The sequence below is a fragment of the Xiphophorus maculatus genome, chromosome 2, assembly GCF_002775205.1.
Source record: "Xiphophorus maculatus strain JP 163 A chromosome 2, X_maculatus-5.0-male, whole genome shotgun sequence".
Taxonomy (NCBI): Eukaryota; Metazoa; Chordata; class Actinopteri; order Cyprinodontiformes; family Poeciliidae; genus Xiphophorus; species Xiphophorus maculatus.
The window spans coordinates 11,857,040-11,870,497 of NC_036444.1; positions in this window are offsets into that span (position 1 = coordinate 11,857,040).

Here is a 13,458-nt window from a genome sequence, read left to right on the forward strand (position 1 = left end):
TGCATTTCCAACTATTTGACAAATGATTTTTCTTTTCTTTTACCCCTCCAGGGGGTCTTTTTGTGGGCTCTAGTATCCCTTATATGGAAGTAGGCTGACAGGAATGAGGAGAGGAGGGAAGATATGCGGCAAATGTCGACGGGTCCGGGAGTCGAACCCGCGTTGGCCGTGTCGAGGACTTAAGGCCTCCAAATATGGGTCGCTCTATCCCCTATGCCACCACAGCACTCCCTTGACAAATGATTTTAACCACTTTTGGGGCATATAGAGTTTTCAATCATTCTAGTAAAATATTTATGTTGTAAAGTAATAAAAATAATAAAATTATAGACAAATATTAAAATGCTTTTGTAGACTCCTACAATACATCAGATCTGTTTTGACTACTGAGACCTTAGAAGTGGCTTTATAAGAAAATATTACATTTACTGGTCAATGTTAACACAAGCAAAAGGACCACATTATGAATATGAATCTGATCTTTTGGGAAGCTATTCTTTTCTACTGACACTACAGTGCCTTTCAAATGTACTTTACCTTATGTTATATTGTAACCCCAAACTACAATGTATTATATTGGGATTTTATTTGAAAAACCAAATTACAAATGGACAATTGTGATGTAATTCAATTTACTTAAGTTTATATATATATAATCCCATTTTAAAAAATTTAGTCTCAACACTATTAAAAACAGAATAAGTAGTTCAATCGAATAGATAGATTCAAAGTCAATATGTGGAACCTGGAGGGGAAAAAAAATAGTTTACAAACATATTCACAAATAAAAAAAGTGGAATGTTTGTTGTGTATTTGCATTCAGGCCCCCTGAGATACCACTTTCTAGAACCACATTTTGCAGCAAGGCTCTACCAAATTTGCCCATCTAGAAGTTATAACTTTTTGCCATCCCCCAGCATAATGCTTTCACATCTAAGCTTTATTGCATGTGCATTTGGTGATGTTTGTTTTCCACAGCACACAGTGTTTTGCAATTACACCTGAGGATTCAGTTCTGGTCTCATGTGACCAGAGTACCTTTTGCCAGTTATTTGCTGTGTCCTTTACATGGCTTCTAGTAAACTTTGAGTGGGATGTCTTACGTCATTATCTCAAGAATAGCAATTTTCTTTCTGCTCTTCTACAACAACTATTCGTTACTATGCCATTGCACCATTATAAGTTGTTGAATGACGAAGACAGGATTCATGGTCTTTACTTAATGGAAGCTTGTATCTCCATGCCTTTGTTATTAATATTAAACAAACTCTGACCTTACCACTGACAAAGGTTTGCATTGTCATCTAGTCACTCTCACTCAATCTAACCTTGAAACATTATGACAGCAAAAGGATCCTGACATTTAAGTTCACATGGTATTTTTTCTAATTCATAATTATGTCTATTGCCCAACTATGAATATGTATGCAGATAAATCTGAATCTTTAAAAAGTCACAATTGGAGCTTGTTCTTGGTAATTGAAATGTCATGTCCGTGCAATGCCATGAGAGTATTAAGTTGTTCCTGAGTAAGTGGATGGTGGTGCAGATGAAGCTAAAATCACAACAATGTAATAAATGTCCCCTGAACTCCATTTTTACATGGTACATTTTCAGACTAAAACTCCATACATCCATGGATTAATATGTTTTCTGAATGAGCTCTTACAGGAAACAGTCATATTGTTGGATAACTGAAAAGGAAGAATTTGCTGCCCTGTTATAATAATTTGAATGGTAGCCAGGCCTTCTTTTCCACTATGTGGGTGTAGAGTTTGAGAAGGCTGTAAATCTTTGTCAGTGGGGAACCACACGGTTCACTCTCTGTTTCCTTTTGCGGGTCCTGTGGTGTTTGGAACACACAGTCTGTCCCACAGACTCCATGAAAGATTCAGGAATGAATTTGGCTTTATTGACTGTAACTTTGTAGTTTAATGCATAATTGTACCTATGCGAAAAATCTGTGATTCAGCATTATTTCTGCTAATTCCCACTGCGGGATCAACTATCTATCTATAAAGGTCTCACTAAATACAGTGATTCCCAGTGAATCCTCATGATACTTAGTTGTGTTCAGGATAAGGAGTTTGACTATTAACATCCCTGATAAAAAAAACAAAAAACACTACAATTACAGTTTGTGTTATTGGGCTTTGTAACAAATACAGACAACATTTAGCTTTAGAAATTTAAGCTGTAGGGGAGAAAACATTCCATATGTTGTCAAAACACTATCTTGAATGTGATTGTGTACAACACGTGCATAATTACCAGAAAAGTTACTGGGTATTTTGCATGGGTAGTTTATAATCATCCCTAACTAGTTCTTGAGGTTGCAAAGAGTTAAAAAGAAAAAGCTTTAATGATTAAGTGTGAGATGCTGTGAAAATCCGAGGAACCACATTTAAAACCAGTACTGTAGTAATCACATTCTGGGTGAGTCTTAAGGTGATTTATTGCAATCTTTGCAAAATCATTAGTGATTATTTGTTTAGGTTACAGTATTTGCAGGGAACAAGCATATAAGCATATAAACACGAATTTTGAACCACAACTATATGGAGGAGTTTATTGCTCGAATGTAGCAGAAGTGTTGATAACCTGTGTTACACTAAATATTTGCATATACATAAATCGGTGTGATAATCTATCAAAAATCCTTTTGCAGGATGAATTTGTTCCCTTTCATAAAACAATCTCATCACAAAAATAAAAAATTATGAAGATTTAGTTTATTTCCCAAAATGATGTTCTAGTCAGAGTGAATACTAAAATGATTTCACCTCAATTAAAATCATAGATTATAGGAAAAACCTTTCAGTAAATGTGGCAAAGGATTATTTTATAACAGAAAAACATATTTGCTGATGAGTTAATGAGGTAAATAACAATTCAAACAAAGAAAGATAAAAGCCACATATTAATAGTAAATACTGCTACAAATTAGACTGAAAGAGTAAATGCTTATTTATTCATTAAACATTTTTAAATTAGTCTTTATTCATATTCTGCTATCTATAGTTAATCTGAGAAGGGAAAGCTTGAGGGAAAAGAAAAGAGGAAAAGTAAACTATTTTCAGAATGAATTCTAATCTGCCAGCTTTCATCACCAGAACCAGGCAGGATAAACCTAAAAAGAATCCCTTGCCAGTCAGACATGGCTGTTTACTTTTTTGGAACCAACAAGCCTTTTTGCTCTAGTGTTTCACCAGCTTCCTCTCTCTTTCAGCTGGAGAGACAGTCAGCTGTCCTGCTCCAACACTATTCAGTCTGCTGCAGGTCACTTGGAAAAGGCAATGGGTACTACTTTCTTTTGGTGCTGGCTTTTTAATGGCGGCAGGGACTGGGTGACAATGCTTAACAAAAGTTACTGAGAGAAACTGAACCAAGGCATGGAACAGATTCCAGAAAACTATAAAATTACACAAAGTTTGATAGATGTGGGAAAATTGGTGATGTGAAAATATTTATCAAAGGATAAACAGGAATAAGTTTTATTCTCTAAACATTTTTCAACACACTACAAAGAGACCAAAAATGTCTACAAGCCATTACTGTAGTAAGAATTTGATTTCATGGTTATTTTCACACCTAAGGCTTATTTTTTCTTTTGAAATAAAACAACAAACAAACAAACAAATAAATAAATAAATAAACTAGGAGTTAATCATTTGTATTAGTTTGATAAATAGGTTGAACTTAGCATTTTAGTCAAACTGACCACTTAGCACAGATTACACATTCAACCATCCACTCCGAAATGCAAAAAGATTCATATACAGATAAACAGACCAGTATGTGAATTTCTAAGCTCGCAAAATAAATGTGCTGGTAGACACTCAGAGAAGACCCTTTTAGGCATGAGACATTAGCATAAATCAAATATATTCCTTTTCTTGAGAACTCACATTTAAAGATTTTTTTATCACTTTTTCATACAGGTTAGTGACAGCAAGCTGTAATTCAGCACAAATGTACTAACCAATGCTTTTCTTTATATGCCATTTTTTCTGAATGTACAACTCTTTGTGAACCCTAGTTTATTTTAAAGTGCTTTATAAATAATGGGGCATGACTCTCATTTCACTTTGTTCACACACAGCGTTAGGATCAGCAAGCGGTAAGACACCACAAATGTGCTAACAATGCCCGATACAAACACAGCAACCTAAAATATGAGGTGAACTGGAACAGTGTGTCTTTTGGAGATTTTATATCCACAATATGGATTTCTGCAATCAAAAATGTTAGCTTATATTTATGGTGATGGAGTGGAAACAATTTTTATACCAGTGAAGCAATCTTTGCCCAAGTATGTAACGGCTCTTTACTGGCAAGTTTCTAGACAAAACAACTCCCAAAGAATAACTTGGGGTTAATATATTGTATTGATGCTACATTAATATCAAAATATGTGATTTTGTTTCATTGTATTGAAACAAACAAAATGTCCAATTTTTGTGCAGGTTGCAAATGTACTTAAAAAAATAAATAGAGTAAGAGATCTCAAAAAAACAACACTAATCTAAAGACATTCTTAAACAATCACTAGCATCTATCAGTCTGAAAGGACTTATAATGCCTGAGGTCTTTAGTGAAGCAGACAATTGTAAGGTATTATTGGGAAGCTACTTTTCACTTTGGGAGAGGTTGGTTTTCATAATCTTTTTCCAATAATAAATTAAATTGTGATTAGAAAACTGTAATTTGTATTTTGTTAGCTTGTCTTTGCCTGTTGGTACAATAATGATGTTCTAAAATGTTTGCCTATGAAAAAAATCCCTCAAGATATGTGTTAGGGCACAAGTTCTTTTTGCAGCACTGTTAATTTGCTTATAGTTTACATGGAGCATAACAATGTCTCCCTCTGTTTCTTCCCCATCTTTCATCTGTTTCATCCATGTAACTAAAAACACTTTTCACCAGTCAAGATGCCCACACTTTTAAACTCCTATGGTCTCTCCTTTTATTTCAACCACTCACAACTTCCAACTCTAAATCTGCATGCTGCTGACACAGACGGGTGATCTGCTAGTTTATTCATGCTAACTCGCTGCCGCACTGGAAGGTTCTGTTTGCAAACATTGGAATAGTATTAGAATTGCTATGAAGGAACAGGAGTTCTGGCAGGTGAACAAGCATATTACCCAGCTGACCTTAAAGTGGACACTTCAAATCACAGACTTGGACTGACCGAGATGTGTGCTAATGCAAAAGAACTTAAGGCAGTTTAGTGGTGTTACTTTGGATTAATATTCTGAATAAAAGTAATGTCGTGATCATGACTTTGAATGGTAATTTCAAATTAAATCAAACAGTGCTTATTTAGCAAATTTATCCAAGACACAAAATGATACTGCTGCCAATTTAGTCACAGAGCTATAATAATTATAAAAATATATAATTAATTTTAGTGCATAGTAATTAAGATAAAATTAATGAAGGTAAAACTAATTAAGAGATGATGAATTGACATGTCGGGTGCACCAATTAACATATAATCTACTGCCTTATCTGCTTTTACAGAATGTTGACTGATAATAAGGTATTTAAGAATCATCAGAGCATTTTATTTCAGACTGACTAAACAGTTCGGTGAATTTGATGCTTTCTTTCACAGTCCCCTGTGTACTGCTGCAGACAAGCTTTACTGCTCATATGGATTGCTTATGTTCATCAGTATTTGCAATAGATTCTATAAAAGGACACTTACAAACATTTATAAATGTTTAAAAGAAAAGTTTATCTTTGATACCCACAATCCATCTATCCATCCATCTATCCTTTCACTAAAATGATCCCCCCCATTGGGATAAAATGGTCATTTTTCAAGTTTATATTTCAGTAACTACAGGAGATTTCTTCCTAAACAGATCACTCAACTCTCACTGGACTGCAGCCCTGTGCCCTGTCTCATTTAAATTGAATGTACCTAAACATTTTATGCTGGAGCTCAGTAAACAAGACAGTTGAACCAGTCGGGTCCCTTGGAAAAAAAAAATTGAAACAAACCCCAATTAACAATAATTTAATCATGCTGCAGAAAAAAATCCCTGATTGACTCAGTCTGTGAAAATGCAATACCCTAAACAGTGTATCTCAGTTGGATGAATACATAAAAGAAACACTTTGTTTTGTTTGTTTGATGGCAAGTTGCATGCTCTTTATTCTAATTACTGACAGTATGGGTCAGTTGACATGGAGACCAACTGGGCAAAAGCTAAACAAAAGTCCTCTGGATAGGAAGATTGGTTTTATATCTGTGAGCTTGTATGAGGCCAATATTTTTACAAAATATGTGTTTGTGTTTTTTAGGAGTCACTTAAGGTTCTACATATCTGTGAACTATTAGGATTCACCCAACCAGAATAGCAGAAGCCTTGGATGAGAAACAGGGATAGGGGGTAGAAAGGGAAGGGTGAATAGACTAGAATTTAGACTTGGAAAGCAGTTGATGTGTTGTTGTCTTTGATGCCTTGGCAGGGCCTGGTGCCCGACTAATGTGGCGTGATACATTGGCTACTGAAAGCAGGGCCAAGGGTTCCTTCCTTGGCATGTGTATTTGGGTTGGGGCTTAATTGGACAGCTGGACCCATTTCCTCACATATTTTCACTAAAAGGGATGCTCTAAGCTTCTCTTTTCTCCTGCTTTTTCTCTTTTAGTAGTACTGAATGCTTTTTTGATTCTCTCACAGCATTGACTTGGCATTCGTGCAAAGAGAGTACTTACTATCACTGCTGTAATCAGAGATTGAAAGATGGATATGTGTTGCTTCTCTGTTCTCCTCAGGAAATAGCCTTTCTCACTGAACTGTGACAAGCTCAGTAGTATTGATATCTTACCAAAGGGGTTCACACAACAATATCCCCCTTTTCTTTCTGCAAGACATACATGTAAGAGGATGTCTTTACACAAAGGGTAGCAGAGCCTGCGGTCAGTGAGTACTCTATATAAACTTACATGCAGGCTTTTTCCTTAAAAGTGAAACCAAGCACATTATTCTTTAATGACATGCGAGTATGCCTGCAGGTTTATCATTTTTATATATTACAATGTGTCATAAGAACTATGATCATATAAACATTTTTTGTGTAATCCAATTTGGCAGACGTAGGTATAACAGGGGTGATTGTGGTGAGAGGGCATCCAAAAATAAGATCAAACTACTCAATTATCTCAGAATTTAAAAGTTACCATTAAAACTCTTATTAGCAAGATATTAAAAAGTTACATTGTTACATTGTTTTGTCATGTAAAGCTCAGTTGGGAAGTTGTTTTCAACAACATTCACGTAAGGTAGAGTAATGGCTGAAGAACAAATTAATACATTTCGTTTTATATTTTAGTTATGAACAGTTTGTGCATTGGTAACAGCAGACAGAGGCCATACAAAAAAGTGAAATACACTTCAATAAAGCTAATTAATAGTCACACAGGAACCTGTGACATTTATGATCTTCACCATTGTTTTGTCATGGAGCGACAATTCAAGCTGGGAGACAATACACAGCTTATCCACATCATCCAATCACCACGCCCCTGCCGCAGCCAATCAGGACCGGTGCACCGCGCCGCTCCAGCCAATCGTTGTTCACGGATCCCTTCAAAAGGACAAGCTACCTTGGGTCTACCTGCTCATCAGCCGCGCTTCGACCCGCCTCCTCTCCATCTCCACCTCGATACCGACGGACACCTTCCTGGCTTCCTTTGTGCTCCTTAATCTCCAGGCTCCACTCCACCACCAGTATTCGGACTCGGGGGAAGACTACCCTGAGCTTCGCCCGATCCGATCACCTGCCCTTGATGATCCTCAGCTCACTGGTCTTCTGCCAGGTTCGAGCACCAAAGAACTTTGTACTAATAAATCTTCTAACTGCTATTTTTTCTCTGTGTGAATCTATCCAGATTGAAACGTTATTTCTGTAGTTCCTCTGTATCTGGTGTTCATGGTCTTTCCTCTGAAATTGATTTTTTCCAATGTGTTTTGACTTGCACAGTAAATTACCATTTCTGCCATTGTTAAATATTTATTTGAAAAGCTAACATATTTTCTGACCATGAGCATTTTAACTTGCAGATTTCGGCAGGGGGAAAGAGAGTTTGGGTAGTTATTTCACATTTCTATAAGCAAACCTGACAAATCACATTTGCAAGGTAATTTTTATTTATTTAGCACTTTTTCAGCAACAAGGCAATTCAAAGTGTAAGCAACAAAACATATCTAATATGAGAACTGAACAATCCCACCATTCAATATAAAGTCTAGAAATGATTTAAAAAATACAGTTTGATTAATTTGGTTCCCTATGAAGTTTATAAACCTTTCAATCTACTCACTTTGGTTTTGTCAGATATTTCCACACTCCAGGCCAGAAAGTTAGAGCTCCACATTGACCTCCTTTATTTGAGATCAAAGTGTTCTCAGAAGTTTAATCCTTGGCTTTCACTATTAGTTTTAATGAATTCTGACCTCTCACCCCCCCCATAAGCTTTAGCACATTCTGACAATGGTAGATAAAAAATGCAACTACTTTTTAGTAAAATCTTAAAGGATATAGATCTAAAAGTTAAGGGCCATTTTCATAAAGGAGAAAAACCAGAAGAAAAATGATGAATGAATCAATGGTTTTAGTGTGAGTTAGAAGAGCGGAGTAAGTGGGTCAAGAGATTCTGAATGACAGAAACAGTATCAGGAAGATGAAATTGGGAAAAATGCCCTTGTTTGTTTCATAAACTACCCTGCTGTTGGCTTAACCAGTAATGTTTTGAAACAGTGCTTTTAAAATGTCGCAAGAATGTGATGCCTTGACAGGATTATTCTAATGTCTCCGTAATTCTCTGTTTAATTATTTCTCCCCACCTATTTCATAAGGTAAGCTACCCAGAAGACTTTAATTTATAAAGAAGGACTGAAACTTTACAATTAAATCTGATATAACAGTTCATAGTTTAAAAGAAAAGAACTTTGTGATTTATTAAAAGTTCTTATTTATGCCATCAAAATCACTTCCTTTAGCACAATTGTTCCCATAGTCTGCATATTTATTTTTTGTCCCCTCCACCTAGATCTTTTTTTCTTGATAGTTTGGCAAAACAGCAAATTAAACTTTCTTTAAAAGTACATTTTTCATCCAATTTTGTATTAGTTTGGCCTTTACTTTTCTACGCAATTCTAGATCCTCATCTCCCTTCAGAGTTCCATCTGGGATTTCTCCCATTGTGCTTGATTTCTGCAGTCGAATTTCAACCAGGCCAATCAGCGAACAGAAGGAGTTGTGAACCAATTATCTCTGCTGTTTTGGAATTGTAGTCATCCTATCCAAGGTTGTTTCCCAATAGCAGTGAAGAGGTGAACAAAGTCATTAAGTTCATGTTGGTCACACCTAAATATTGAACAATTAAAGTTGGATCAAGAGGAATGTTGTCAAAGATGTTGTTTAAAGAAAAAAAATACAACTAGGTAATAATTCAGTGAACATGGGAACCAGAGAGAAACTATGTTTATCTTTTCTTTGTGCAGATGAGATGCAGGTAGCCCGGAAGGCTTACCGGGTTACTTTAAATATTGATGGATGATGATAAATTCATGTTGCTGGAGAATTGCTGAAGCAGATCCAAACAGACACTTATCCACCGGCGCAAATTCCCACCTGTCCAATAAGTAAATAACTGTGTTTCAGATAATGTTAGAAACAAAAGAAGTTTGTGTAATCTGTATGACTTTTTTTGTTTTACATTAAACTGATTTCTGAGTGTGGAGGAGTGTAGCTGTTTAAGCGTTAGTGCCACACTGCTCCCACTAATTTATTCATAGTTTTAAGTTTTCTGCTCTATTTTTCATAAAATGTTCAACAAGCAAGAGTAATTTACCAACGATTTGTGCTTTCCTGAGTCATAAATAATTCATTACATGCGTTTTTTATTTGTGCCCTTCAATCAATGGTTTTCTTTCAAACCCTTCTTCTTCCAATATAAAAATATGTTTAGTTACTGTATGTGGTCAAAGATATTCCCAAATATGAATGTACTGTTAGTTGAAGATTATTGTAAAATTGCTTAACATTGTTTAGATTAATTGATTAATCAAGTTTATTTGCTTGAGCTTCAAAAACTACTACTCCCCATACATAAGTTTTGTTTCCAGCAGCTGTGGCTTCAGTGTGAATCATTTATTTTACTGTTATCAATTGGAAGATTAAAGGGCCATTTCTAAATGGGGAGATCCAGAGGTAACGCAGATTTTGTAAAGGGCAGGTGGGTGGAAAACAAACTGAATTTCCTTGTCTTTAGCTTGTGGTTCATTTTGCTGAGGCAAATTGTCTCATTTGGGAGACTGTATTCACAGGTTTGAAGAGAGTAGGTGGAGGTCAGGGAGGATGAAACAGAGAAAAGGAATGGTGGGTGCAGGGTCGGACTGAGGAACAAAATAAAGTGATGAAATAGTTATTATACTGGAGAGGATATGGATAAAGAGAAGTACAAATGAGCTTTCATGTTACCACTGCCTTGTAAACAACGTGAGGTTCAAAAAAAGGAGAAAAGAAAAACAGATTGTGCGTGAAAGGATGGGAGGGCTTTGGTGGTTTACTTCGCAGGCAGGGATTGAAGTGAGGTGGTTAGGGGGGATTATGTGGTGAGCTGAGTGAACTCTGAAGGTGGGGGTGCAGCTTTCAAAGGGGTATCGATAGATCTGGTGTTGTCCCCACTTCACAGCCCTCATCAACCCCACTTGCAAACATACCACACCTCTTCACAAGCTGAAGAAGTCCCCTCTTTCATGGTGTACTCGCACAAATAAGCTGATGAACTCTGAGATGGTCAGAGTACTCTAGGCTCTCTGCCTACTGAATAGAAGAGTTTAGACACTACTGAATTGGCCCTTCAGAAAGGGGCATTCTCCTTTAAGTACACAACTTCTTTGGGCTCTGTAAAAACCCATGCATAGCCAAGGATTTGGGCCTCTTTTCTATGGATTGGTGGTGTATTTGTATGAACTGAAGTTTGGCAAAGTTGAAGTCACATTTACAGAAACATATGCAACCGCAAAAACAATACTCTCTATTGTTCAAAAAAGATGTCTGAGGAGCAACGTTAGATCAACAGCCAGCACAAAATGTCACTGGGAATAATAAAACTTAACTTTTTAAAGTAAACATTTAATTTGAAATGCTTTGAAGGAAAGAAAAAAATGATAGCAACTTTTCATTGACACTGGACTATTAAATGAACAAAAAGTACATTACTATGCTTATCGATATTCACAAAGAATGATCAGAAGAAATGTAGGATGAAATTCCCAGTTCACTTTTACTGACAAATGCATTTGACTGACAATTAGTTATTGTGCATTAATTAACAATTTTGTTCTCAGAGAAACTGCTCACCAACAAACTAATTGACTGACTGACTAACAAGATTTTTTGTATGACATGTCAACTCTTTGCTTTTACTGAAGCCTCTAAGCTCCACATAGCATACATTAGCATAACCACGAGGCCCATCCCATTTCTACAGGATTAGTTCAGCTCTCCTCCCACTGTCTGATGGCTCTTTATCTAGATCGACACAGCCTGTTAGAGGTCCTCACTATACCATTACTACTAGAGTCATTATCATTCACCACGAGAAGGAATCAGCTCATAGAGACTTGCCTGTTTAGCATGAGACTGACATCTCATTTGTAACGGTTTAAAAAGGGTCTCCCCTTCAGATAACAACAGACTAACTGGTAAATTCCCAGCTGATCCATCTTTGTGGCAAAGATTAATTGGTGATCCAATATTAAGATCTTTTTAGGACACTATTGTTTACATGCTTTCATACATTTATTATCATTTCAAAACTTCCTTTATCTCTTTTATAAAGATTACTGTTGCTGACTGAGCATGGTGTTTTTAAGCATTCCTACATTTACTTTATATGGCCCCCTTGATAATTGATTAGTACTTGTCTTAACTTATTTCCAAGGATGGTTTAATGTATTTTTGAGGCATATAGTGTAATTTATGGCACAATCAGATAACTATGCAACATTCAGTTATTATAAAAATCCTTTTAAGTTGTCAAGCAACTTAAAAGAAAGTTGACTTAATTTGATGCATTGAAATCGCCCTCTGTCTCTTTAAGGAGCTCCTGCTCTTTATGACAATCTGCCTGCTGTTATCACAACAATCCTCCATTAAACCATTTACAACCATTCTTAGGAGCGCTGGTCTGAGAAGTAGTTGATAATATGAGCTCAGCAGATGCACCATTCCAACTTGCGTATTGCTGCTGCCATTAATCTGGTGGAGCTGAGTGAGGCTGGAGTCTGTATCTCCAAGGAGGAGCTATGTGGAAATAGGCAGTGCTTTGTGAGAGCAAGATTTTAGGCAGCCCTGAATGGATGCACAGGAAGATTCAAGGTGTCAAACACACATGAAAGAATCTTAACAACACTCCAGGTATGTTTTGATGAGAAAATAACATCGTAACTCCCATTCCTTAAACTGATTGTTGAAAGTGAACTGGGTCATCACCACATCAAAATGAATCTGACATATTTTGCCTATTATTTAGATAGTCCCATTTAAATCGCTGACAAAGTCGTTATATTTCAATTAATAACATTTCAAGTAAAATAAATTTTTAACTGAATCATTGAAATAGCAATGATAGTAGGTCTTTGTCCTGTAACTAGACGGTTGCCGGTTAAAACCCCACTCTAACTGCAAGACATTTCATACGCTTTGCTTCCTGGTGGGGGTCAGAAAGACTCACTTATGTCAGACTGCCCCAAGGCAGCTGTGGCTACAATGTAGCTTGTAACCACCAGCATGTAAATGACTGAATAAGTGTGAAGCCCTTTAAGGATCGTGGACACATGATTTAGATACAAATCCATAAGGAAAGGGACTTTGCAGTCTAGTTTTAAATCATGTCATTAAATTTCACAGATGAAAATTTAGGATTAAACAAAAGAAGGGAGAGAAATAAAAAAAATTAAACATACTTTGGTCTCCCAATGTAGAAATGCAATGTTGAAATCAACCTTGCTGTTCAGTCACATTGCAAATTTAGATCAGTGCACAATTGGAAAGTCATGTCACTAAACATTAAAAATGAAAGAAAAGAAAGAAAAAAACCTATAAACTCAGAGATAATCCAGGAATGTAAACAAAATATTCTTGTAAATAAAACCATTGTATGTAAAAAAAAAAAAAAGTAATTTGTTTGCAATTTAACATATCTTAAAATATTAACAAAAACTGTTATGTCCACAGAGTGTTGATGAAGAAGTATCTTGTGACAGATGTAGGATGTCAAGCAGCAGGTGGATTTCTCTTCAATAATAATGTTTGTCCACCAGCCTGGTTGTAGTCTTGAGATAACATCCTTTTAATTAGCCAATGAGTGGACTGAAGGATGTTAGCTGCCAGGCCTTGCTGGTATGACTAGTTGATTTTAGAGATACTGAG